Raw genomic sequence first — 26,261 nt, forward strand, 5'->3', positions numbered from 1 at the left:
AGGAGCTTGACTAAATTTCTAGCAAAATAATGTGGCATAACCGTCTTAGCCTACAACCAATCGGTGCCTGAAACTAGTCTAAGGTTTGGCCATTATGCAAAAGACCTTGACCACATTTGAAGAAAGACTCTAAAAAAACTTGCAGAGATGTCTGAATTGCAAACAACACGACCACAGAGGCAGGAGAGTTGACTGTGAAGTTCAACATAAACTTGTTTTTGACACGTAGGCATTGCCAGACCTGGAGCAGAGGGGAAGCTCATCTTGACTGCCTGAAGCACTAGAATGAGAAGCATTTTGAAGCCCACGGGGCTCAGGATGAAAGAGAGATTGAGTAGCCACCTGTGCTACCTGTACCATAGACACAAGAATCCAGAGGGGCCGTATCCTGTTGTGGGGAGCCCTGATACTGTCCCCAAGTGGGAAGAGAGTGCGGCTGGCCCCTGGGGCTCATAGGTGTTTGGAGCTCTCTGATCTGGGTGGGAGGAAAGCCAGCACCATCATCACCAGCCCCCTCGCCCCTCCTCCTCACAGAGGCTGCAGGGCTCAGAGCCATCCTACTCCTTCTCCGACCTGCCCTCCTCTTCCTTGACCTTTCCTCATTTTATCCAGAAGTCACCTGAACAAATGCATTGGGGGCAATGGAGAGAACATTGTGATTTTCTGTACCCCAAGTCCACCAGGAATGACCAGTCATGGCTGGTAAGGGGGAAATTAAATGATATTCAAAACTCTGCAGAGAACAGAAATTGTAGGCAAGATGACAGACATAAAATCTATGATTCTCTTCAGAGAGTCAGCTTTCAAGCTAGAAAAACCACCACCACCTCTTATTGCTAAAGCTTCCAACGCCTGGGTCTCAGCTCCATCCAGGACTGTGTGTACACAGCTTCCTCTCTAGCCTCTCCTCCCCAGCCCCCTCCTTTTCCCCCAGAACTGTGCCTCGCTTATCAGGACACCGTCTGACCCCTAGCGGCCACGCCGCCTTCATCTGCACCAGGCAGGCGGCCTTTACCTGCTGGCTTGTCAAAATTCGAATTTGCTGACAGGTAAAGCGGCCTTTCTTTTGAAAAACTTATGTCTGTAAATTAGCACAGTGATGGATCTCCGCCTTTAAGAGGGTCTTCAGAACAAGTAAACTTCAGAGAAGCTACCAGAGAGGGCTAAACATCAAAGAACACAAGCAATCCTTTGTTGTGCAGCAGTGCTACTTGGCATTTCTCTGGAATCGATTTTCTCCATGTCTTTAAACTCAGGTTCCAGAGCCCTGAAGTCTGTCTTTTAAAAAGGAGTAAAGAATTACACTGAAGGTAAGGAAGTGTCCACACAGCCTTCCCAACCCACCCTGATTGAGGCTTCATGAAACAGGAAAGCCTAGAAACCAGAATATTTTCAGTCCTGTGAAGCTGCCTAAATTAGTTCTAAATAGTGGGGACAGGCAATGGGAGTTCTGAGGCTGTGAAACACTTTGGTTCTTTGTCTATTTTGTGAAGCATTTGGCAAGGGGTGGAAAGAAATTGAAAACGGAGGCAAACAGTTCTGACTGAGCCACACCGAGGTCTAGTCCAGAGAGCCTACCTCCAAACCCCACCCTGGTCTGGTCAGATCTGACTCAGGATCCACTGGGCTGAGCTTCTAGAAGGAGAGTCTCAGAAGCCACAGCTGAGGAAATATTGGGTCAGCAGGGTTTCCCAGTCCTTGCACACACACGCATACAAACACACACACACAGACACACACACACACACAACTGGCCTCTGGTCCCAGATGGCTCTCAAAGTAGGATGACCCCATCTTAAAAAGAGCAAAAGATCTGAACAGACATCGGACCAAAGACAATATATGAAGGGCAAGTGAGTATATGAAAAGATGCTTAGTACCATTTATCATTAGGGAATTGTAACACAATAAAGTAGTATTGGATTCTAGTCCCAAGTATAAAATAAATGTCCATGAGTCCACACTGATGTAAATAAGTGGTGGAATAAATAAAGGATAGACAAATCTCCTATGATGCAGGATTCCAAATAATTTATGTAAATTCTCCCTGATTAGGCAGACAGAGCATAGCAACTTCCCACTCCCTAAGTGTGGGCTGCAAATGGGGAATGCCTTCCAAAGAGCACAGTCTGGCAGAGAGAGAGAGGACATGTGATGTTACAGTGGAGAAACCTGACCAGCCTACCTAGAGCAGATGGTGAAGGTTAGCACTGCAGTGACAAGTCATCCTGATAGTACACACCCCTGATAGAAGGTGATGAGCATTGCACCTGACCTCTATGATCTTCCTCCCCAACACCCATAAGCTGAGTCTAATGATGAGAAGAACATCAGATGAATCCTGAGGAACGGTCTACAGAATACCTGATCAGTACTACCAAATTTTGTCAAAGTCATCAAAAACAAGGGAAGTCTAAGAGAATGTCTTGGCTGAGAGGAGACTCAGAAGGCACGACAGCTAATTGTAATGTAATCCCTGAACAGAATCCTGGAACAGAAAAAGGTAATTAGATAGAAACTAAGGAAATCTGAATAAAACATGGACTTTAGTGAATAATAATGCATTTATATCAATCCATTAATTGTGACAAATGTTTCATTGTTGTTGTTCAGTCACTCAGTCGTGTCAGATTCTTTGCGACCTGATGGACTGCAGCATGCCAGGCTTCCCTGTGCTTTACTATCTTCCGGAGTTTGCTCACATTCACGTCCATTGAGTCAATGATTCTATCTAACCATCTCATCCTCTGCTGCCCCCTTTTCCTCCTGTCTTCAATTGTTCCCAGCATCAGGGTCTTTTCCAATGAGTCAGTTCTTCGCATTAGTTGGCCAAAGTATTGGAGCTTCAGTTTCAGCATCAGCGCTTCCAATGAATATTCAGGGTTGATTTCCTTTAGGATTGACCAGTTTCATCTCCTTGCAGCCCAAGAGACTCTCAAGAGCCTTCTCCAACACCACAGTTCAAAAGCATCAATTCATGTTTCATACTAACATATTGATAGCAGGGGAACTGGGATCATGGTATATGGGAACTCTCTGTTCTGTCTTTGCAATTTTTCTTTAAATTCAAAACTAGTCTATAATTAAAACAAAAGTTTACTCAGGGGACTTCCCTAGTGGTTAAGGATCCTCCTTTCAATGCAGGGGATGTGAGTTTGATCCTTGGTCAGGGAACTAAGATCACACATTCCTTGGGGCAACTAAGCCTGCTCACCACAACTTGAGAAGCCGCTCTTCAACGAAGACCCAGAACAACCAAAAAAAAAAGCTCATGCAAAAAAGCAAAGTAGATAAGAGTGAAGTTGCTCAGTCATGTCCGACTCTTTGAGACCCCATGGACTGTAGCCTCCCAGGCTCCTCCTGTCTATGGGATTTTCCAGGCAAGTATACTGGAGTGGGTTGCCATTTCCTTCTCCAGGAGATCTTCCCAACCCAAGGATTGAACCAGGGTCTCTTGCATTATAGACAGATGCTTTACTGTCTGAGCCACCAGGGAAGTTTGCCCAGGACCACCCTGATTTCAGTACTGAAAGTATGACATCCCTGGTCACCCCTGAGTCAGGGTAAAACAAGAGGACTGGTCATCCTGTGATACTCCAGCCTGCTCCACAAAACAAATACGCTAAGAACGTATTCGTGAACTACCCTAGCTTTCCTTTCCTGGGGTTTTTGTTTGTTGCCCTTTTGGTCACTAAGTTATGTCTGACTCTTTGTGACCCCATGGACTGTAGCCCACCAGCCTCCTCTGTCCGTGGGATTCTCCAGGCAATAATCCTGGAGTGGGTTGCCATTCCTTTCTCCAGGGGATCTTCCTGACCCAGGGATTGAACCCATGTTTTCCGCATTGGCAGTTGGGTTCTTTACCACTGAGCCATTTGTTGTGTAAATTCTTTAAGGCCTGGAACACTTGCTATTTCCCATAATTGACCTAAAAATCAACATGGCACAACAGTAATGATTTTACTTCAGTGGAAATATACATGGTGAGAAAATAAAGCTTTCTCAGACATAATCGACATTTCCTATGCTCAACATCTTCTGGCTTGACGAATCTTGAGTAATTCACAGAAACATGGTTATGGCAGCTCTGGTGGGTTCTTACGGCATGAGACACAATTTCAGCCATGAATCACGGACACAGGCAAAACAAGTCAGGTCTGTTATCTGACAACCTATGAGAAACCTAAGTACATTAGGGTCAGACCTGGCCTGGGGTAGTTCAGCTGAACAACCGTCCAGAGCACATTTACAGAGTTAAATATCATGAAGACACTAAAATGCCACTGGAAAAATGACAAGGTGGAAAAAATGGAATTTTCCAGAACTCCTTTTAGGGAGGTCACTGACCATGGCTGGAAGAAATACAAATACTACTCAGCTCTAAATCTTTCCTAGAGGGCTTCAACATATGAATTTGATCATCTTTCTTAGATACACAGAAAGCCACACATCAGAGGAAAATCACTCCACTGATGGGGGCGCTTGTCCAAAGAATGTCTAGTTGGACTTACACACGTGGATTTAGGAACAACTTTTCAAACCTAGAGCACTGTAAATAAAGAAGTATCTGTCATTCGAGAAGCCAAGAGGTTGGAAAAGTATAGAGCTCCCCCACTCCTTCCCACCTTCAAAATCCACCCCCGATCTCTCATCCCCAGCCAGGCACCAAATTCCAGAAGCAAGCCTGTGGATTGCATCCCAGAGAAGAGTGGCTCCAGGTGCCCTGAGGCCTTTAGTTGCACAGAGATGACTGTGCAGGTTTGGAGCTCTGCCCTTCCTGCACACAGAACTCAACCCTTCCTCCAAAAAACCCTGGAGTAAATTTCAAACACGTATGAGTTTGAAGAGTAAGCAAATTATTAGCCAGCCAAGGCCTCCACTACTTGGATCCAATTCAGGTCAGGGCAGGCACTGTGTTGAAGGCATAGGGCCCAGGCTTTAAGGATTCCGGGTTTAAATCCTGCCAGGGGCTCTTATGAATTATGTAACTTTGAGAAGAATCTTGACCTCTGGAGCCCTGGATTCATCATCTGTAAAATAAGGATAATTTTATCCATCAAATTATTTTCAATAATGCTTGTGAAACACCTGCAATGGTCTGTGGCTCACCATGGGGTCTACATTCCCTCCCATATCCTGTGTTGCTCATGGAGACTGTCCTCCCACTCCTCCGATCTGTGACAGGTATCCTCCTACCTGCCTCCCCCTGCCCTCTGCAGATAGTCTCTTCTTCTCTCAGAGAGGAAGGAAGTAGCCAGAGGCTACTGTCTCAGCCCCGAACATCTGCACCTGGTCTTTTTCCCTTCTCCTGGACAAGGCCCATCTCTAGACCACGTCTGTGGAGCCCAGAACTCTGACCTGGGAAACTGGGTTCTTCTGATTATTCCCTCCAAACTTCTAATCAGCCTCTCTCCAACCGGCTCTTAGGCTTGCTCAAGTGGCTCATGTTTTGGGTTTTGGGGGTTTTTTTTTAAAGATTCATCCTTGGTCCCACTCCAGGTTCTGCTCTAAATATCAGTCCTCCCACCAAGCCAAACTGCTTATAATGTGTGCCTGTCTCACCATTTTCAGCTCCTCAGCTCTTGCTCCTCAACCCCCATAATCTGCCTTGCTCCCATCAGTCCCCCAAATGTGCTCTCCAAGCTACGGCTCACTCACTTCTGACATCCTTGACCACCCCCTTCCAGAACTCCCATGGCCCCATGGATCTAGACTTACCTCCTTCTCTGACTTGTTCTGAAAAGATGGCCTTTCTCAGTGTTCAGGCCTAGGCCCCTCTCTCTTCTCTATCCATACACTGTGGGCTACCCCATCCTCTCATGGCTCTAATTAAGTTTATCCAAATGCTACAGACTTACAAGCTCTAACTTTAGGTCCTCTCTGCAGACCCTTATATCCAACTACAGGTGTCTCCATTTAAAGAGAATTCACTGCAAGAGGAGATAAATTATTAACTTGTCTAAGGCATTGGGCTTTGATTTAGGTCATATCTGAATGGTCTAGTGGTTTTCCCTACTTTCTTCAATTTAAGTCTAAATTTGGCAATAAGGAGTTCATGATCTGAGCCACAGTCAGCTCCTTGTCTTGTTTTTGTTGACTGTATAGAGCTTCTCCACCTTTGGCTGCAAAGAATATAATCAATCTGATTTCAGTGTTGACCATCTGGTGATGTCCATGTGTAGAGTCTTCTCTTGTGTTGTTGGAAGAGGGTGTTTGCTATGACCAGTGCATTTTCTTGGCAAAACTCTATTAGTCTTTGCCCTGCTTCATTCCATATTCCAAGGCCAAATTTGCCTGTTACTACAGGTGTTTCTTGACTTCCTACTTTTGCATTCCAGTCTCCTATAATGAAAAGGACATCTCTTTTGGGTGTTAGTTCTAAAAGGTCTTGTAGGTCTTCATAGAACTGTTCAACTTCAGCTTCTTCAGTGTTACTGGTTGGGGCATAGACTTAGATTACTGTGATACTGAATGGTTTGCCTTGGAAATAAACAGAGATCATTCTGTTGTTTTTGAGATTGCATCCAAGCACTGCATTTTGGACTCTTTTGTTGACTATGATGGCTACTCCATTTCTTCTAAGGAATTCTTGCCCACAGTAGTAGATATAATGGTCATCTGAGTTAAATTCACCCCTTCCAGTCCATTTTAGTTCGCTGATTCCTAGAATGTCGACGTTCACTCTTGCCACCTCCTGTTTGACCACTTCCAATTTGCCTTGATTCATGGACCTGACATTTCACATTCCTGTCCAATATTGCTCTTTACAGCATCGGACCTTGCTTCTGTCACCAGTCACATCCACAACTGGGTATTATTTTTTGTTGGCTCCATCCCTTCATTCTTTCTGGAGTTATTTCTCCACTGATCTCCAGTAACATATTGGGCACCTACTGACCTGGGGAGTTCCTCTTTCAGTATCCTATCATTTTGCCCTTTTCATACTGTTCATGGGGTTCTCAAGGCAAGAATACTGAAGTGGTTTGCCATTCCCTTCTCCAGTGGACCACATTCTGTCAGACCTCTCCACCATGATTATACAGTGGAAGCATACAAATAGATTTAAGGGAATATATTTAAGGGACTAGATTATGATTATAGAGTGGAAGTGAGAAATAGATTTAAAGGACTAGATCTGATAGATAGAATGCCTGATGAACTATGGTCGGAGGTTCATGACATTGTACAGAAGACAGGGATCAAGACCATCCCCATGGAAAAGAAATGCAAAAAAGCAAAATGGCTGCCTGAGGAGGCCTTACAAATAGCTGTGAATAGAAGAGAAGCAAAAAGCAAAGGAGAAAAGGAAAGATATAAGCATCTGAATGAAGAGTTCCAAAGAATAGCAAGAAGAGATAAGAAAACCTTCCTCAGCGATCAATGCAAAGAAATAGAGGAAAACAACAGAATTGGAAAGACAAGAGATCTCTTCAAGAAAATTAGAGATACCAAGGGAACATTTCATGCGAAGATGGACTCAATAAAGGACAGAAATGGTATGGACCTAACAGAAGCAGAAGATATTAAGAAGAGGTGGCAACAATACACAGAAGAACTATACAAAAAAGATCTTCATGACCAAGATAATCACAATGGTGTGATCACTCACCTAGAGGCAGACATCCTGGAATGTGAAGTCAAGTGGGCCTTAGAAAGCACCACTACGAACAAAGCTAGTGCAGGTGATGGAATTCCAGTTGAGCTCTTTCAAATACTCAATATGCCAGCAAATTTGGAAAACTCAGAAGTGGCCACAGGACTGGAAAAGGTCAGTTTTCATTCCAATCCCAAAGAAAGGCAATGCCAAAGAATGCTCAAACTACCGCACAATTGCACTCATCTCACACACTAGTAAAGTAATGCTCAAAATTCTCCAAGCCAGGCTTCAGCAATACGCGAACCACGAACTTCCAGATGTTCAAGCTGGTTTCAGACAAGGCAGAGGAACCAGAGATCAAATTGCCAACATCCACTGGATCATGGAAAAAGCAAGGGAGTTCCAGAAAAACATCTATTTCTGCTTTATTGACTATGCCAAAGCCTTTGACTGGGTGGATCACAATAAACTGTGGAAAATTCTGAACGAGATGGGAATACCAGACCACTTGACCAGCCTCTTGAGAAACCTGTATGCAGATCAGGAAGCAACAGTTAGAACTGGACATGGAACAACAGACTGGTTCCAAATAGGAAAAAGAGTACATCAAGGCTGTATATTGTCACCCTGCTTATTTAACTTCTATGTAGAGTACATCATGAGAAACGCTGGACTGGAAGAAACACAAGCTGGAATCAAGATTGCCGGGAGAAATATCAATAACCTCAGACATGCAGATGACACCACCCTTATGGCAGAAAGTGAAGAGGAACTCAAAAGCCTCTTGATGAAAGTGAAAGAGGAGAGTGAAAAAGTTGGCTTAAAGCTCAACATTCAGAAAACGAAAATCATGGCATCCAGTCCCATCACTTCATGGGAAATAGATGGGGAAACAGTGGAAACAGCGACAGAATTTATTTTGGGGGGCTCCAAAATCACTGCAGATGGTGACTGCAGCCATGAAATTAAAAGACGCTTACTGCTTGGAAGAAAAGTTATGACCAACCTAGATAGCATATTCAAAAGCAGACACATTACTTTGCCAACAAAGGTCCGTCTAGTCAAGGCTATGGTTTTTCCTGTGGTCATGTATGGATGTGAGAGTTGGACTGTGAAGAAGGCTGAGCGCCAAAGAATTGATGCTTTTGAACTGTGGTGTTGGAGAAGACTCTTGAGAGTCTCTTGGACTGCAAGGAGATCCAACCAGTCCATTCTGAAGGAGATCAGTCCTGGGATTTCTTTGGAAGGAATGATGCTAAAGCTGAAACTCCAGTACTTTGGCCACCTCATGCGAAGAGTTGACTCATTGGAAAAGACTCTGATGTTGGGAGGGATTGGGGGCAGGAGGAGAAGGGGACGACAGAGGATGAGATGGCTGGATGGCATCACTGACTCGATGGACATGAGTCTGAGTGAACTCTGGGAGTTGGTGATGGACAGGGAGGCCTGGCGTGCTTCATGAGGTAGCAAAGAGTCGGACACGACTGAGCGACTGAACTGAACTGAAGGCATTGGGCTTTCCAGGTGGTGCTAGTGGTAAAGAACCCACCTGTAAGAAACAAGGGTTCAATCCCTGGGTCAGGAAGATTCCCTGGAGGAGGGTATGGCAACCCAATCCAGTATTCTTGCCTGGAGAATTCTATGGACAGAGGAGCCTGGCAGGCTGTGGTCTACAGTATTGCAAAGAGTTAGACACATATGAAGCTCCTTAGCATGCACGCACACACTAAGGCACTGTCAGTCTGCACAGACTTGATGGCTTGAACAATGGCAACTCATTTCTCATAGTTCTGCAGGCTGGAAGTACAAGATCAAGGTGTCAGCAACCTTTTCTCTTTGGCTTGCAGACAGCCCCCTTTTGGGGTGCCTCACATGGTTTCTTGTGTGTGCACACCCCTGATGTCTCTTCGTGTGTCCAGATTTCCCCTTCTTGTAAGAGCACCAGTCAGATTGGATTAGGCCCCACCCTACAGCCTTGCTTTCACTTACTCACCTCTTTAAAGGCCTTGTCTTCAAACACAGCAACACTCTGAGTGTTAGGGCTTCAACATAAGGATTTGAACAGAATGCAATTCAGCCCCAAACAGGCATGTACTCGATATGTCAATTAAGATGTGTGAATGAGTCCAAAAGTCACTTCAGCATCAACATGTCCACCATCACCTCCATTTTTACCCCTCAGACCCCATCCTCTACCCATGGGCCCTTCCCAGGACATGGCACCCATTTAGCTCACCACCTCCATAATCAGTCCGTCACAGGTACACCTCTGCAATCACTCACTTCTTTCTATCCTCTCAGCAACAAATGGTCCAAGCCACCATCCTCTCTCCTCTGCATTATCACAGTCAGTTCAGTCGCTCGGTCGTGCCTGTCTCTTTGTGACCCCGTGGACTGCAGCATGCCAGGCCTCCCTGTCCATCACCAACTCCAGAAGTTTGCTCAAACTCATGTCCATTGAGTCGGTGATGCCATCCAACCATCTCATCCTCTGTCGTCCCCTTCTCCTCCTGCCTTTGCTCTTTCCCAGCATCAGGGTCTTTTCCAATGAGTCAGTTCTTCACATCAAGTGGCCAAAGTATTGGAGTTTCAGCTTCAGCATCAGTCCTTCCAGTGAATATTCAGGACTGATTTACTTTAGGATTGACTGGTTGGATCTCCTTGCAGTCCAAGGGATTCTTAGGAGTCTTCTCCAGTACCACAGTTCAAAAGCATCAATTCTTCTGCACTCAGCTTTCTTTATAGCCCAACTCTCACATCCATACATGACTACTGGAAAAGCCATACCTTGGACTACATGGACCTTTGTTGGCAAAGTAATGTCTCTGCTTTTCAATATGCTGTCTAGGTTGGTCATAACTTCCTTCCAAGGAGCAAGTGTCTTTTAATTTCACGGCTGCAGTCACCATCTGCAGTGTCTCCTAACTGGTCTCTCCCTGCTGGAGTGGCCTACCCACAACGCATTCTTCACGTGGCAGTAAGAATGAGCCTTTTCAAATGCTATTCTGATCAACAGATACCCACTGCCCTCACAATGAGATCTGCATTCTTCAGTATGGCCCACAAGGATTACCTGATTGTAGCCCTCCTTACCTCCTCCTCTTCCTCAATTTCTTTCAGTTCTTCAAATGCACCACTCTTTATCGTATATACTCTTTGCTTCTTCTGGGACACTCTCCACATTTCCTGTAGCACACTGTTACTTGTTCATTAGTTTTTACATTAAAGTCACTTCCTCCAGGAAGTCCTCCCTGATCTCCCCCACAAAGGGGATTGGGTACCTCCCTTTATATTGTCAGTTCAGTTCGGTTCAGTCGCTGAGTCATGTCCAATTCTTTGCGATCCCATGAACCGCAGCACACCAGGCCTCCCTGTCCATCACCAACTCCTGGAGTCTGCCCAAACCTATGTCCATTGAGTAGGTGATGCCATCCAACCATCTCATCCTCTGTCGTCCCCTTCTCCTCCTGCCCTCAATCTTTCCCAAAATCAGGGTCTTTTCAACTGAGTCAGCTCTTTGCATCAGGTGGCCAAAGGATTGGAGTTTCAGCTCAACATCAGTCCTTCCAATGAACACCCAGGACTGATCTCCTTTAGGATGGACTAGTTGTATCTCCTTGCAGTCCAAGGGACTCTCAAGAGTCTTCTCAAACACCACAGTTCAAAAGCATCAGTTCTTTGGTGCTCAGCTTTCTTTATACTCCAACTCTCACATCCATACATGACCACTGGAAAAACCTACGTTTGACTATCTGGACCTTTGTTGGCAAAGTAATGTCTCTGCTTTTGAATATGCTATCTAGGTTGGTCATAACTTTTCTTCCAAGCAGTAAGCGTCTTTTAATTTCATGGCTGCAGTCACCATCTGCAGTGATTTTAGAGCCCCCCAAAATAAAGTCTGACACTGTTTCCACTGTTTCCCCATCTATTTCCCATGAAGTGATGGGACCGGATGCCATGATCTTCGTTTTCTGAATGTTGACCTTTAAGCCAACTTTTTCACTCTCCACTTTCACTTTCATCAAGAGGCTTTTGAGTTCCTCTTCACTTTCTGCCATAAGGGTGGTGTCATCGGCATATCTGAGGTTATTGATATTTCTCCCGGCAATCTTGATTCCAGCTTGTGCTTCTTCCAGTCCAGCGTTTCTCATGATGTACTCTACGTAGAAGTTAAATAAGCAGGGTGACAATATACAGCCTTGACGTACTCTTTTTCCTATTTGGAACCAGTCTGTTGTTCCATGTCCAGTTCTAACTGTTGCTTCCTGATCTGCATACAGGTTTCTCAAGAGGCTGGTCAAGTGGTCTGGTATTCCCATCTCGTTCAGAATTTTCCACAGTTTATTGTGATCCACCCAGTCAAAGGCTTTGGCATAGTCAATAAAGCAGAAATAGATGTTTTTCTGGAACTCCCTTGCTTTTTCCATGATCCAGCGGATGTTGGCAATTTGATCTCTGGTTCCTCTGCCTTGTCTGAAACCAGCTTGAACATCTGGAAGTTTGCGGTTAACGTATTTCTGAAGCCTGGCTTGGAGAATTTTGAGCATTACTTTACTAGTGTGTGAGATGAGTGTGATTGTGCGGTAGTTTGAGCATTCTTTGGCATTGCCTTTCTTTGGGATTGGAATGAAAACTGACCTTTTCCAGTCCTGTGGCCACTGCTGAGTTTTCCAAATTTGCTGTCATATTGAGTGCAGCACTTTCACAAAATCATCTTTTAGGACTTGAAAGAGCTCAACTGGAATTCCATCACCTGCACTAGCTTTGTTCGTAGTGATGCTTCCTAAGGCCCACTTGACTTCACCTTCCAGGATGTCTGGCTCTAGGTGAGTGATCACACCATCGTGATTATCTTGGTCATGAAGATCTTTTTTGTACAGTTCTTCTGTGTATTCTTGCCACCTCTTCTTAATATCTTCTGCTTCTGTTAGGTCCCTACCATTTCTTTCCTTTATTGTACTTTATATACTTTATACCCTTTATACTGTACTGCATGGTAAATTATCTATCTCTTCCACTAGAAATCATAATAGGAAACATGTCTCTGTTGCTCTTTCCCCAATGTCTAGTACTGTGTCAAAAATATCATACATACTGAATAAATATTGAATGAAAAAATTAGTGAATGCAAGCATAGAACATGGCAAAAGTAATGGACACAGCAAAAAAGGACCTGGGTCCTTGTCTCAACTCTGTCATTAACCAGCTATACCACAGTGTTGCTAGGCCAAGTATTACTGGGTTAGAAGCTCATCTCTCAAAGTCTCTCTTAATTCTAAACAGCTATAATTCTTCATTTCTTATCCCAGGTAGAACAGACTGTGTTGCGTATCCAAGAAAGAGATCTTTTGCCTGCTACTGATTCAGACAGAATGCCAATAGCTTGATGGAAATATAAGAGGCCCAGGAAAGGCCAGCAGAAGGCAGAAGTAATAAAAAAAAGACTGTTCCCTGACACTAAACGTCTTCTGAATCAAGATGATTAAATAAATCATTCTTGACAACAATCTAAAGAGAAAAGAGACACTGAATGTAGTGACTTTTGGCCTCCCCTCCCCACGGTGTATTTTTTCTCTTCCTCTGTCACCCTCCCTATATAAACTGATGGACTCTCATTCTTAATAAAATCTGTATGGTGGGGGTGGGTGTGGGTATCTCTTTGATGAAGATCATTATGGATCAAGTCCCAAAACCTTCTCTTAGCTTGATGAGATTGTTGTCAATTTCCTACAAGGAAAACACAATTCGTTTTAAGTAATAAAGGCTCCTTTCTGGTTTGCAAGAACTAGGATGAGGTGCGGCGGTGAGGGGCGGGGGGAGGCGGGTGGACGCTGGTGAAGAAATGTAATTTAGAAGCCACATTTGGAAGATCTTTAGTCAGCCATGGAAAACAGTAGGTGCATGTGCTACAGATCTGAAGAAAACCTGGCAGACTACCTTTCTTGTATTTTATTTCTCCTCTTCTATTTTAAAAGCAGCAGCTCCTTCTACTGTATGTTTGATGCCAGCAAAGCAAAGAAGAAATGTGACTAGGGCAGGAACACATGTTTGCCACAGAAGGAAACTGCAGAGGTCTGTCAATACATTTGCCTTGTAGGGAAAACAGGTGTGACTACAGAGTTGCATAAGTTAAGCAGAAATAAAATGAAGGCAACCTGGAAGAATTCCTCTCAACAGGAGGGCCACAGAGCAACTTGTCAGAGTGCTGTGGATACAAAGGTGAATAAAACAGAGCCTTGTCCTTGAGGATGTCAGTCTATCACAGAGATCCTCAACTTCGGTTGTTTGCTGAAATCACTAGGGAGCTTGAAAAAACACTGATGCACTGTTGGTTGGGAATGTAAAATGGTGCAGCCACACTGGAAAACCATATGATGGGCCCTCAAAAAATTAAAAATAGAATTACTATATGATCCAGCAATTCTATTTCTGGATATATACCTAGAAGAATTGAAAGCCGGGTCACTCGTGTTCATAGCAGCATTATCCACAGTAACCAAAAGGTGAAAGCAACTAATCATCCATCAACAATGAACAGATAAACAAAATGGGTGTAAAAATACAAGGGGATATTATTTGGTCTCAAAAAGGAAGAGAATTTTGATATATGGTATGGTTTTTCCTGTGGTCATGTATGGATGTGAGAATTGGACTGTGAAGAAAGCTGAGCGCTGAAGAATTGATGCTTTTAAACTGTGGTGTTGGAGAAGACTCTTGAGAGTTCCCTGGACTGCAAGGAGATCCAACCAGTCCATTCTGAAGGAGATCAGCCCTGGGATTTCTTTGGAAGGAATGATGCTAAAGCTGAAACTCCAGTACTTTGGCCATCTCATGTAAAGAGTTGACTCATTGGAAAAGACTCTGATGCTGGGAGGGATTGGGGGCAGGAGGACAAGGGGACGACAGAGGATGAGATGGCTGGATGGCATCACTGACTCGATGGACGTGAGTCTGAGTGAACTCCGGGAGTTGAGTGTTGGACAGGGAGGCCTGGCGTGCTGCGATTCATGGGGTCGCAAAGAGTCGGACATAACTGAGTGACTGATCTGATCTGATAACAAATCAAATCAGCCAGTCATAAAAAGATAAATACTGTATAACTCTAATTATATGAGGTTCCTAAGTAGTCAAATTCATAGAGACAGAAAGTAGAATGATGGTTGCCAGGGGCTAGAGGCAGGAGGTAATGGGAGTTATTTAACGGGTGCAGAATTTTGATTTTGCCAGATGAAAAGTTTGGTGGATGGCTGGTGGTGATGGTAGCATAGCAATGTCTGTGTACTTTATGCCACTGAAGTTAGACTTAAAACTAGTTAAGAAGATGAAGCTTACATTATGAGTATGTTGCCACAATTTAAAAATAATTAGGTCATTAATTGATTTGAAAAAAAACAAAACAAAACAAAACACTATTGCCAAAATCCCACCACCAGAGAGCCTGATTTAATTGGCCTGAAGTATACCCTGGACATGGGGCTTTTTAAAACCTTCTAGAATATTCATTCCAGAGAAGGCAATGGCAAGCCACTCCAGTACTCTTGCCTAGAAAATTCCATGGATGGAGGAGCCTGGTAGGCTGCAGTCCATGGGGTCGCTACGAGTCGGACACGACTGAGCAACTTCACTTTCACTTTTCACTTTCACGAAATGGAGAAGGAAATGGCAACCCACTCCAGTGTTCTTGCCTGGAGAATCCCAGGGACGAGGAAGCCTGGTGGGCTGCTGTCTATGGGGCCGCCCAGAGTCAGACACGACTAAAGCGACTTAGCAGCAGTAGCAGCAGAAGATTCATTCAAGAAGCACTGCTGTGCACTTTAAAAACCACTAGTCTGGACAGAAAGAACTAAATCTAGAGTTAGAATATCTGAATATCATTATCATTTAAAGCCACATGAGCACTTGAAACTTTGCTGAACCTGTTTACCTCTTTATGTGTAAACTTATATGACACCACCTCATGGTGGTGTTGCCAGGATTCATTTAAGTTGGATATGTGAAAAGATTTTATACTTTAACAATCACAAGGCTATGGGAGGGAGGCTCATGAGGGAGGGGATATATGTATACATATAGTTGATTCATGATGCAGCATAGCAGAAACCAGCACAACATTATAAAACAATTATATTCCAATTAAAAATTTTCTATATATATCAAACAATAAAAATGATTTTTTTTACTTTTAAAAATAGTTTCTATAACTAGCAAAAAATATAAGAAAACAAAAGATCTATAAATGATGATGCAATCAGCTAAGTCCATTCTTTTATGCTAAGACAGGAAACTACCAGTTTTGGATGACAAGAAGTAAAATGCTGTCACTGCAAATGAACGTGTGAACTTAAAAAAAAATCGTGACATAATTAGATGGTAGAAAAATAAGCACAGAGATTATTTTCTTATCTTCCTGACATCTAAAGGCTTCCCTAGTGGCTCAAACGGCAAAGAATCCTCCTTCAGTGCAGGAGACCCAGGTTTGATCCCTGGGATGAGAACACCCCCTGGAGAAGGAAATGGCTACCCACTCCAGTATTCTTGCCTGGAGAACCCATGGACAGGGAGCCTGGCCAGCTACAGCCTATAGGGTCACCAAGAGTCGGACATGACTGAGCAACTGAGCATGCACACTGACATCTAAATGCCTTTATTCAATCCCCAAAGTGAAATGGATCTCTTCTTCCCTCCCTCAAAAGTCTCAAAGAACCCTATTAGCATCTTTACTATAGCATCAACCCTGCATCCAAGTGACTGGTATATAAGTCTACTACCCAGAAATCTCGGCTCCAGAAAGGCAAGCCATGACTGATGCATGGCCACAGGCCTCACCATGCTCAGCACATGGCATACATTCAGTAAATATTTGCTAAATCAGGTTGAACTGCATTATTTAACATCATGTAAACCTGAGGCATTTGGTGCATCTCAAGCACTGCGTCCCTGTCACCAGCAGATTCATTATTCCAAGGACAAGCTTTACTTCCATAAATAATAAGGAATATGCACAGGGCAAGAACAGTGCCCCACCCTCCAAAAAAAAGAGCTGTTGTGATACACACATGCAGTCACAATCCAAAATAAAGGCTCTACTGTCCCTGACACCCAAGTCACCCAACCATATTCTTCTACTTTGGTACAAATATTGGTCTATTATTATAAACTTGAAGGGTGAGCCAATATGAGCCCAAAATGATAATATATTTTACAAAATGTGAAAGTATTTTTCCTTGAGTCATTAGGAGATATTAAAGCAGTGAGTAGACAGCTTATTAAAAAGCAGAGACATTAGTTTACCAACTAGTCAGGTATGGATGTGAGAGTTGGACTATAAAGAAAGCTGAGTGTAGAAGAATTGATGCTTTTGAACTGTGGTGTTGGAGAAAACTCTTGAGAGTCCCTTGGACTGCAAGGAGATCCAACCAATCTATCCTAAAGGAAATCAGTCCTGAATATTCATTGGAAAGACTGATGTTGAAGCTGAAACTCCAATACTTTGGCCACCTGATGCAGAGAAGTAACTCACTGGAAAAGACCCTGATGCTGGTAAAGATTGAAGGTGGGAGAAGGGGACGACAGAGGATGAGATGGTTGGGTGGCATCACAGACTTGATGGACATGAGTTTGAGCAAGCTCCAGGAGTTGGTGATGGACAGGGAGGCCTGGCGTGCTGCAGTCCATGGGGTCACAAAGAGTTGAACACAACTGAACGACTGAACTAAACTGAAAAGCAATGAGTTGGTCAACCTTCCCAACACATAAGACCATCCACTGCTGAAATGTAAGGAAGAAGAAACAAAATTCACTGCTCCTTCCTTTTATTTAGGCATTCCTCTCTTAATCAGGGCATCGGTTCTTAATCGGAGTTAATTTTGTCATATACTATACAAAGGTATTTGGTAATCTCATTTGGCCTTCCATAAACTCCAATTAGGAAAACTTATCTGGGAAGAGATGGTGGGGGAAAAAATTACTAATTTTTGCATGTCTGTTCTAGGCTAGGCCCTTTATTTTCTCATTCAGTTCAGTCACTCAGTCGTCTCTGACTCTTTGCAACCCCGTGGACTGCAGCACGCCATACTTCCCTGTCCATCACCAACTCCCAGAGTTTGCTCAAATTTATGTCCATCAAGTCTGTGATGCCATCCAACCATCTCATCCTCTGTCGTCCCTGTCTCCTCCCACCTTCAATCTTTCCCAGCATCAGGATCTTTTCCAATGAGTCAGTTCTTTCCATCAGGTGGCCAAAGTATTGGAGCTTCAGCTTCAACATCAGTCCTTTCAACGAATATTCAGGACTGATTTCCTTTAGGATGGACCGATTTGATCTCCTTGCAGTCCAAGGGACCCTCAAGGGTCTTCTCCAACACCACAGTTCAAAAGCATCAATTCTTCAGTGCTCAGCTTTCTTTATAGTTCAACTCTCACATCCATACATGACTACTGGAAAAAACAAAGCTTTGATCAGACGGACCTTCATTGGCAAAGTAATGTCTCTGCTAATTTTTAATATGCTGTCTAGGTTTGTCATAGCTTTTCTTCCAAGAAGCAAGCGTCTTTTAATTTCATGGCTGCAGTCCCTATCTGCAGTGATTTTCGAGTCCAAACAAATAAAGCAATAAAGTATTTTCTCATTAGAGTCTCATAACAACTCTGTCAGATAGTAATGTGTTCAGTTGCAAACAACGGAAACACTGATCTAAAGTGACTTAAACAAATAGTATTTATTTTTCTCACATATAAAAGTTTGGAGATTGGGGCTGTTGGCACTGGCTCTCTTTCCTTTGTGTCTATTGCCTCTTGGCCACAAGATGGGAACTTTAGCTCCAGACATCACACCATGTTCAAGGCAAGAATAGGGAGGGTCCATGCCCACTGTACTGTTCCCCTTTCTCTCTCTCTCTCTCTTTTTAAATCAAGAAAGTAAATGCTTTCCCAGAAAGGCACTCCTGCTGATTTCTGCTCATGTCTGGTTTAGACTGGGTTCTCTAGATGCTAAAATGGGGATTCTTGTGCAGGCAACTTATTGAGGGAATATTTTCAATAAAGCTCTTAAGGGAGCAAAGAAAGCAGAGGAAAGAAGTCAGGCAAGGATGTGGGTTTAGCTGAAACCTCACCTCAGCCTGATCCCACCATGGAGCCAACTCACATTGAGGCAAGGGGCTCTGGCTTTCACATCCTTGTCTTGGTCAACCATTGGCTGCAAGTTGCTGAGGGCGTGCAGCATAATCTGCTAGTCATTTCCAAGCAAGGAGGCTCCCTTTGGCTGAGGGCAATTCACAGCCATGGGATGACAGGTGCAATGTCCCAATAAAGGAAGAGGCCATCAAAGCATCTTCTACAATCTCAGGGTCTAAAACTAGGTCACATGACTGCCTCTGGGCACAGTGGATGTTTGGAAAGTAAACATCTGGTTTTTAAGCCTCTATTGTGAGATATGAATGATTCGGTTGTCAATCAACAACATCTTCCAAAACATCTCCTGAGATAGGACCCTCACTTGTTAAAGAGAGAAATCTTTTTCCCTACTCCTGATATTTCCTTCTACATGAAATGAATTCCACTTGAACAGTTGCCTAAAATTTTTTGGTCTCAGGATCCCTTTAAATTATTAAAAATTATTGAAGACTTTTAAAAGCCTTTATTAATCTAGGCTAAATCTATAGCTATTCACCATGTTAGAAGCTAAAACTGATAAAATTTTAAATATTCATGGGAATTCCCTGGCAGTCCAGGGGTTATCACTTGGTGCTTTCACTTCCAGGGGCCTGGGCTTGATCCCAGATCAGGGAATTAAGATCCCACAAGCCAAGTAATGTAGCCAAAAACTTTTTAAAATATTTATGTACTAATTCATTTTAAAATAACAACAATAAATCCATTAAGTATTAACATAAATACATATTTATAAAAAACATTATTTTCAAAAAATTTAATTAAGAGTATAATTGTTACCTATTTTTACAATCTTACTGTCTGGCTTAATAGAGGACAGCTAGATTCTCATAGATTCTGCATTGTTTGTTTTGCAACATGTTTGGTTGAGGTACATCAAGAAAATCCAACTTTGTAAAGATTTGGAATTGGAAAAAGGAAGAATATTTTAATATTTTCAAGTAATTGTGGATATTCTGCTTTGATACTACATCAAAACTCAATAAGCAGTAGTTTCTTAAAGATCAATTGCAACATGAAACAAAACCAAATCAGTGAACTTTACAAATGCTGTTAAATTGAAATTCTCTGACCTCTTGCAGTTTGAATGGATCTTTGTAACATCCTGGAGCAATATTTTAAAAGTTCTGTTTCACTGAGTCAACCTGATCTTCTAAATGTTGCCTCATTTTGTCATACAGTATCCAAAACCACATTCATTAATATCACCATCAATATCATCAGAAAAGTGACACGCCACCCCCACCCCCACCCCTGGGGCAGGGGACCGGCCACTTGCTGGGCATCTGAAATAAAATGTCACACAGTGCCTACAAACCAGGAGAGGAGAAAAAAAAAAGTCTTTAAGTAGGAAAGCTGTCAAGCCTATGGTGGCAGATACAAGTTTTCTAAAATTCTAATTTTTGCTTGTAAACACAGTTTTATCATTAGCAACAAATACTGTCAGTTACCTTGAAGTGACAGTCACTTCATAAGAGAAAATGCTTGCCAAATGCCCAAGTCTGAATAATCAGTTTGTCAGTAATGAGTGGCAAGTAAAATGATGTTCAAGAGGGAATTCTAGTTCGGCTCATAAACCAAACAATAACACAAATGCTTCTCCTCTAGACAACCACGGTGTTCCAGGATGCAGCACAAGTACACGCAACCACTGATGTAAGAAAACTAACGACGTTCATCAAAGTCATTCTTAAACGAAGCCTCTCAGTTTTTTTCTCTTAGTGTGTGGCAGGAAAGAACACAGTGACTACTAGGACAGTTTGGTGTCTCTGCTCTGATTCATGCTCAGGCGTAAGCAGTTTCACCCACCTTCGTGTGTGCATCATCAGTGCAAATGTCAACACAGTGAAAAAGGCAAATAACATCTTAGCACAGTTAAGAAAATACATTTGATCTCACTGACCCCCCTGAGAGGCTCTTGGGGACTCTTAGTGTTCTGAAGACTATGCTTTAAGAACTTCTGCACTAGAAAGTGAAGCCAGGTTCACTTTGGCTTCCTGTCGGCCAACTCGTTTCCAGAGAGAAAGAGGAAGATGAATTCTGCATTCCCTGCCTCTTCTCAATCTCAACAACTGGAATTCATCTTTCCTTCCCTCCAAGGGAGTGAACTAGGAATCCCGCCATTACTGAAAATCCTGTCAGGTAGCTATTGATGCCATTACAAAACCTTAGTCAAAGCTTTATTGTTATCATTTGTTTTATCTCATTTTTTTAAAATGTTATTGGAACATAATTGATTTAAAATGCTGTGTTAATTTCTGTCGTACAGCAAAGTGAATCAGTTATACATATACACCGTTGTTGTTTAGTCGCTAGGTCATGTCTGACTCTTTGGGACCCCATGGACTGTAGTGTGCCAGGCTTCCCTATCGTTCACTATCTCCTGGAGTTTACTCAAACTCATGTCTACTGAGTCAGTGATGCCATTCAACCATCTCATATTCTGTTTCTCCCTTCTCCTCTTGCCCTCGATACATATACATATGCCGACTCTTTTTTTAGATTCTTTCCCCATTCCGTTCAGTTCATTTCAGTCGTTCACTCATGTCCGGCTCTTTGCGATGCCATGGACTGCAGCACCACAGGCCTCCCTGTTCATCACCAAATCCCAGAGTTTACCCAAACTCATGTCCATTGAGTCGGTGATGCTATGCAACTTTCTCTTCCTCTGTCATCCCCTTCTCCTCCCACCTTCAATCTTTCCCAGCATCAGGGTCTTTAGAAATGAGTCAGCTCTTCCCATCAAGTGGCCAAAGTTTTGGAGTATCAGCTTCAACATCAGTCCTTCCACTGAAAACCCAGGACTGATCTCCTTCAGGATGGACTGGTTGGATCTCCTTGAAGTTCAAGGGACTCTCAAGAATGTTCTCCAACACCCACAGTTCAAAAGCATCAGTTCTTCGGTGCTCAGTTTTCTTTATAGTCCAACTCTCACATCCATACATGACTACTGGAAAAACCACAGCCTCAACTAGATGGACCTTTGTTGGCAAAGTAATGTCTCTGCTTTTGAATATGCTATCTACTTGGTCATAACTTTCCTTCCAAGGAGCAAGCATCTTTTAATTTCATGGCTGCAGTCACCATATGCAGTGATTTTGGAGGCCAAAAATATAAAGTCTGACACTGTTTCCACTGTTTCCCCATCTATTTCCCATGAAGTGATGGGACCAGATGCCATGATCTTTGTTTTCTGAATGTTGACCTTTAAGTCAACTTTTTCACTCTCCACTTTCACTTTCATCAAGAGGCTCTTTAGTTCTTCTTCACTTTCTGCCATAAGGGTGGTGTCATCTGCATATCTGAGGTTATTGATATTTCTCCTGGCAATCTTGATTCCAGCTTGTGCTTCATCCAGCCCAGCATTTCTCATGATGTACTCTGCATATAAGTTAAATAAGCAGGGTGACAATATACAGCCGTGACATACTCCTTTTCCTATTTGGAACCAATGTGTTGTTCCATTTACAGTCCTAACTGTTGCTTCCTGACCTGCATACAGGTTTCTCAAGAGGCAGGTCAGGTCTGGTATTCCCATCTCTTTCAGAATTTCCCACAGTTTATTGTGATCCGCACAGTCAAAGGCTTTGGCATAGTCAATAAAGCAGAAATAGATGTTTTTCTGGAACTCTCTCGCTTTTTCCATGATCCAGCGGATGTTGGCAATTTGATCTCTGGTTCCTCTGCCTTGTCTGAAACCAGCTTGAACATCTGGAAGTTCACAGTTCACGTATTGCTGAAGCCTGGCTTGGAGAATTTTGAGCATTACTTTACTAGTGTGTGAGATGAGTGCAATTGTGCAGTAGTTTGAGCATTCTTTGGCATTGCCTTTCTTTGGGATTGGAATGAAAACTGACCTTTTCCAGTCCTGTGGCCACTGCTGAGTTTTCCAAATTTGCTGTCATATTGAGCGCAGCACTTTCACAAAATCATCTTTTAGGACTTGAAATAGCTCAACTGGAATTCCATCACCTCCACTATCTTTGTTTGTAGTGATTCTTCCTAAGGCCCACTTGACTTCACATTCCAGGATGTCTGCCTCTAGGTGAGTGATCACACTGTTGTGATTATCTGGGTCAAGGAGATCTTTTTTTGTACAGTTCTTCTGTGTATTCTTGCCACCTCTTCTTAATATCTTCTGCTTCTGTTAGGTCCATATTATTTCTGTCCTTTATTGAGCCCATCTTTGCATGAAATGTTCCCTTGGTATCTCTAATTTTCTTGAAGAGATCTCTAGTCTTTCCAATTCTGTTGTTTTCCTCTATTTCTTTGCATTGATCACTGAGGAAGGTTTTCTTATCTCTTCTTGCTATTCTTTGGAACTCTGCATTCAAATGGGTGTATCTTTCTTTTTCTCCTTTGCTTTTTGCTTCTCTTCTTTTCACAGCTAATTGTAAGGCCTCCTCAGACAGCCATTGTGCTTTTTTGCATTTCTTTTTCTTGGGGATGGTTTTGATCCCTGCCTCCTGTACAACATCATGAACTTCCATTCATAGTTCATCAGGCACTCTGTCTATTAGATCGAGTCTCTTAAATCTATTTGTCACTTCCACTGTATAATCGTAAGGGATTTGATTTAGGTCATACCTGAATGGTCTAGTGGTTTTCCCTACTTTCTTCAATTTAAGTCTGAATTTGGCAACAAGGAGTTCATGATCTGAGCCACAGTCAGCTCCCAGTCTTGTTTTTGCTGACTGTATAGTGATTCTCCATCTTTGGGTGCAAAGAATATAATCAATATGATTTCGGTGTTGGCCATTTGGTGATGTCCATGTAAAGTTATGACCAACCTAGATAGCATATTGAAAAGCAGAGACATTACTTTGCCAACAAAGGTTCGTCTAGTCAAGGCTATGGTTTTTCCTGTGGTCATGTATGGATGTGAGAGTTGGACTGTGAAGAAGGCTGAGCACCAAAGAATTGATGCTTTTGAAGTGTGGTGTTGGAGAAGACTCTTGAGAGTCCCTTGGACTGCAAGGGGATCCAACCAGTCCATTCTGAAGGAGATCAGCCCTGGGATTTCTTTGGAAGGAATGATGCTAAAGCTGAAACTCCAGTACTTTGGCCACCTCATGCGAAGAGTTGACTGATTGGAAAAGACTCTGATGCTGGGAGGGATTGGGGGCAAGAGGAGAAGGGGACGACAGAGGATGAGATGGCTGGATGGCATCACTGACTCGATGGACGTGAGTCTGAGTAAACTCCAGGAGTTGGTGATAGACAGGGAGGCCTGGCGTGCTTTGATTCATGGGGTCGCAAAGAGTCGGACACGACTGAGCAACTGATCTGATCTGATCTGATGTGTAGAGTCTTCTCTTGTGTTGTTGGAAGAGGGTGTTTGCTATGACCAGTGTGTTCTCTTGGCAAAACTCTATTAGTCTTTGCCCTGCTTCATTCTGTACTCCAAGGCCAAATTTGCCTGTTACTCCAGGTGTTTCTTATCTTCCTACTTTTGCATTCCAGTCCCCTATAATGAAAAGGACATCTTTTTTGGGTGTTAGTTCTAAAAGGTCTTGTAGGTCTTCATAGAACTGTTCAACTTCAGCTTCTTCAGTGTTACTGGTTGGGGCATAGACTTGGATTACCGTGATAGTGGCGGCTGTGCGGTGCTGGAGTGGTGAGCGCTGGAGCGGTGAGCGGCCAAGAGGAGATACCCCACATCCAAGGTAAGGAGCAGCAGCTGCACTTTGCTGGAGCAGCTGTGAAGAGATACTCCACATCCGAGGTAAGAGAAACCCCAGTAAGATGGTAGGCACTGAGAGAGGGCATCAGAGGGCAAACAGACTGAAACCGCAACCACAGACAACTAGCCAATCTGATGACATGGACCACAGCCTTGTCTAACTCACTGAAACTAAGCCATGCTGTTTAGGGCCACCCAAGACGGGCGGGTCATGGTGGAGAGTTCTGACAAAACGTGGTCCACTGGAGAAGGGAATGGCAAACCACTTCAGTATTCTTGCCTTGAGAACCCCATGACCAGTATGAAAAGGCAAAAAGATAGAACACTGAAAGATGAACTCCCCAGGTCAGTAGGTACCCAATATGCTACTGGAGATCAGTGGAGAAATAACTACAGAAAGAATGAAAAGATGGAGCCAAAGCAACAAAAACACCCAGTTGTGGATGTGACTGGTGATAGAAGCAAGGTCTGGTACTATAAACAGCAATATTGCATAGGAACCTGAAATGTTAGGTCCATAAAGTGAAAGTGAAAGTGAAGTCACTCAGTCGTGTCTGACTCTTTGTGACCCCATTGGACTGTAGCCGACCAAGCTCCAGAATACTGGAGTGGGTTGCCATTTCCTTCTCCAGGGGATCTTTCCAACCCAGGGATTGAACTCAGGTCTCCCACATTGCAGGCAGAAGCTTTAACCTCTGAGCCACCAGGGAATCCCTGAATCAAGGCAAATTGGAAGTGGTCAAACAGGAGATGGCAAGAGTAAACATCGACATTTTTGGAATCAGTGAAGTAAAATGGACTGGAATGGGTGAATTTAACTCAGATAACCATTACATCTACTACTGTGGGCAAGAATCCCTTAGAAGAAATGGAGTAGCCATCATAGTCAACAAAAGAGTCCAAAATGCAGTACTTGAATGCAATCTCAAAAACGACAGAATGATTTCTGTTCGTTTCCAAGGCAAACCATTCAATATCACCATGATCTTTCCCCATAAGAGGTCATTATGGAGTATTGAGAAGAACTCCCTGTGCTATACAGTAGGTCCTTATTAGTTATCTGTTTTAAATGTAATAGTATGTATGTGTCAATCCCAATCTCTCTCGAAGCTTTTTAATCATTCAGTTTACTTCCTAAGGTAACAAGGTGCTTACAGCAGAGACCCTGAACCAAGAGGGGGCATCTGACCCAATCTTAGACAATTTGAAGCTATTTCCTGGGAATCTGACCCAGATGTGGTTGAGTCCCATCCTCTAAACAGTAGGTATTTGTCTTCATTGTTTAACAAATAAATAGGTCTGGAGAAGTAGTCCCTTCTGGAGCAAAGGGAAGACGTCTTCTTTCATCTTCTGGAATCAGCATCAGAATTTGATTTTGACTATGCAATCCCATGGCAGGCAGTCATGCTGAGACTGCCAATCAAAGTGCACTTCCTCCAAGTGTGACTAGAGACTCCTTGGAAAATTAAACATTCATCCCTTGAATCTGAATCATGAGCTGAGTGACTCTGAGGCTGAAGATGAATGATCACTCACCCTAAAAGCAGTCCCATAGAGACTGTCTGCTAGCTCTTGCCACCTAGTTCCTAGTTCTATCAAAGACCACAGTGCATGCATTTTTATTCCTGTTCTCTAAGCTAACCCATTTGGCTAAATCAGGCAAAGTCTGTTTCTGTTGCTTGCAGCAAATGACTCTAATTGATACAGCCCCAAAGACAAATTGCAAACTCTACCCTAGGAAGAGCATAAACTGCTTACAGCTCCCCAAATCCCAATTTTCCAGGCTTGAAAATGTTGAGATCCACCAGGCAC

Source organism: Bos indicus x Bos taurus, chromosome 1 (assembly GCF_003369695.1).
Source record: "Bos indicus x Bos taurus breed Angus x Brahman F1 hybrid chromosome 1, Bos_hybrid_MaternalHap_v2.0, whole genome shotgun sequence".
Classification (NCBI taxonomy): domain Eukaryota; kingdom Metazoa; phylum Chordata; class Mammalia; order Artiodactyla; family Bovidae; genus Bos; species Bos indicus x Bos taurus.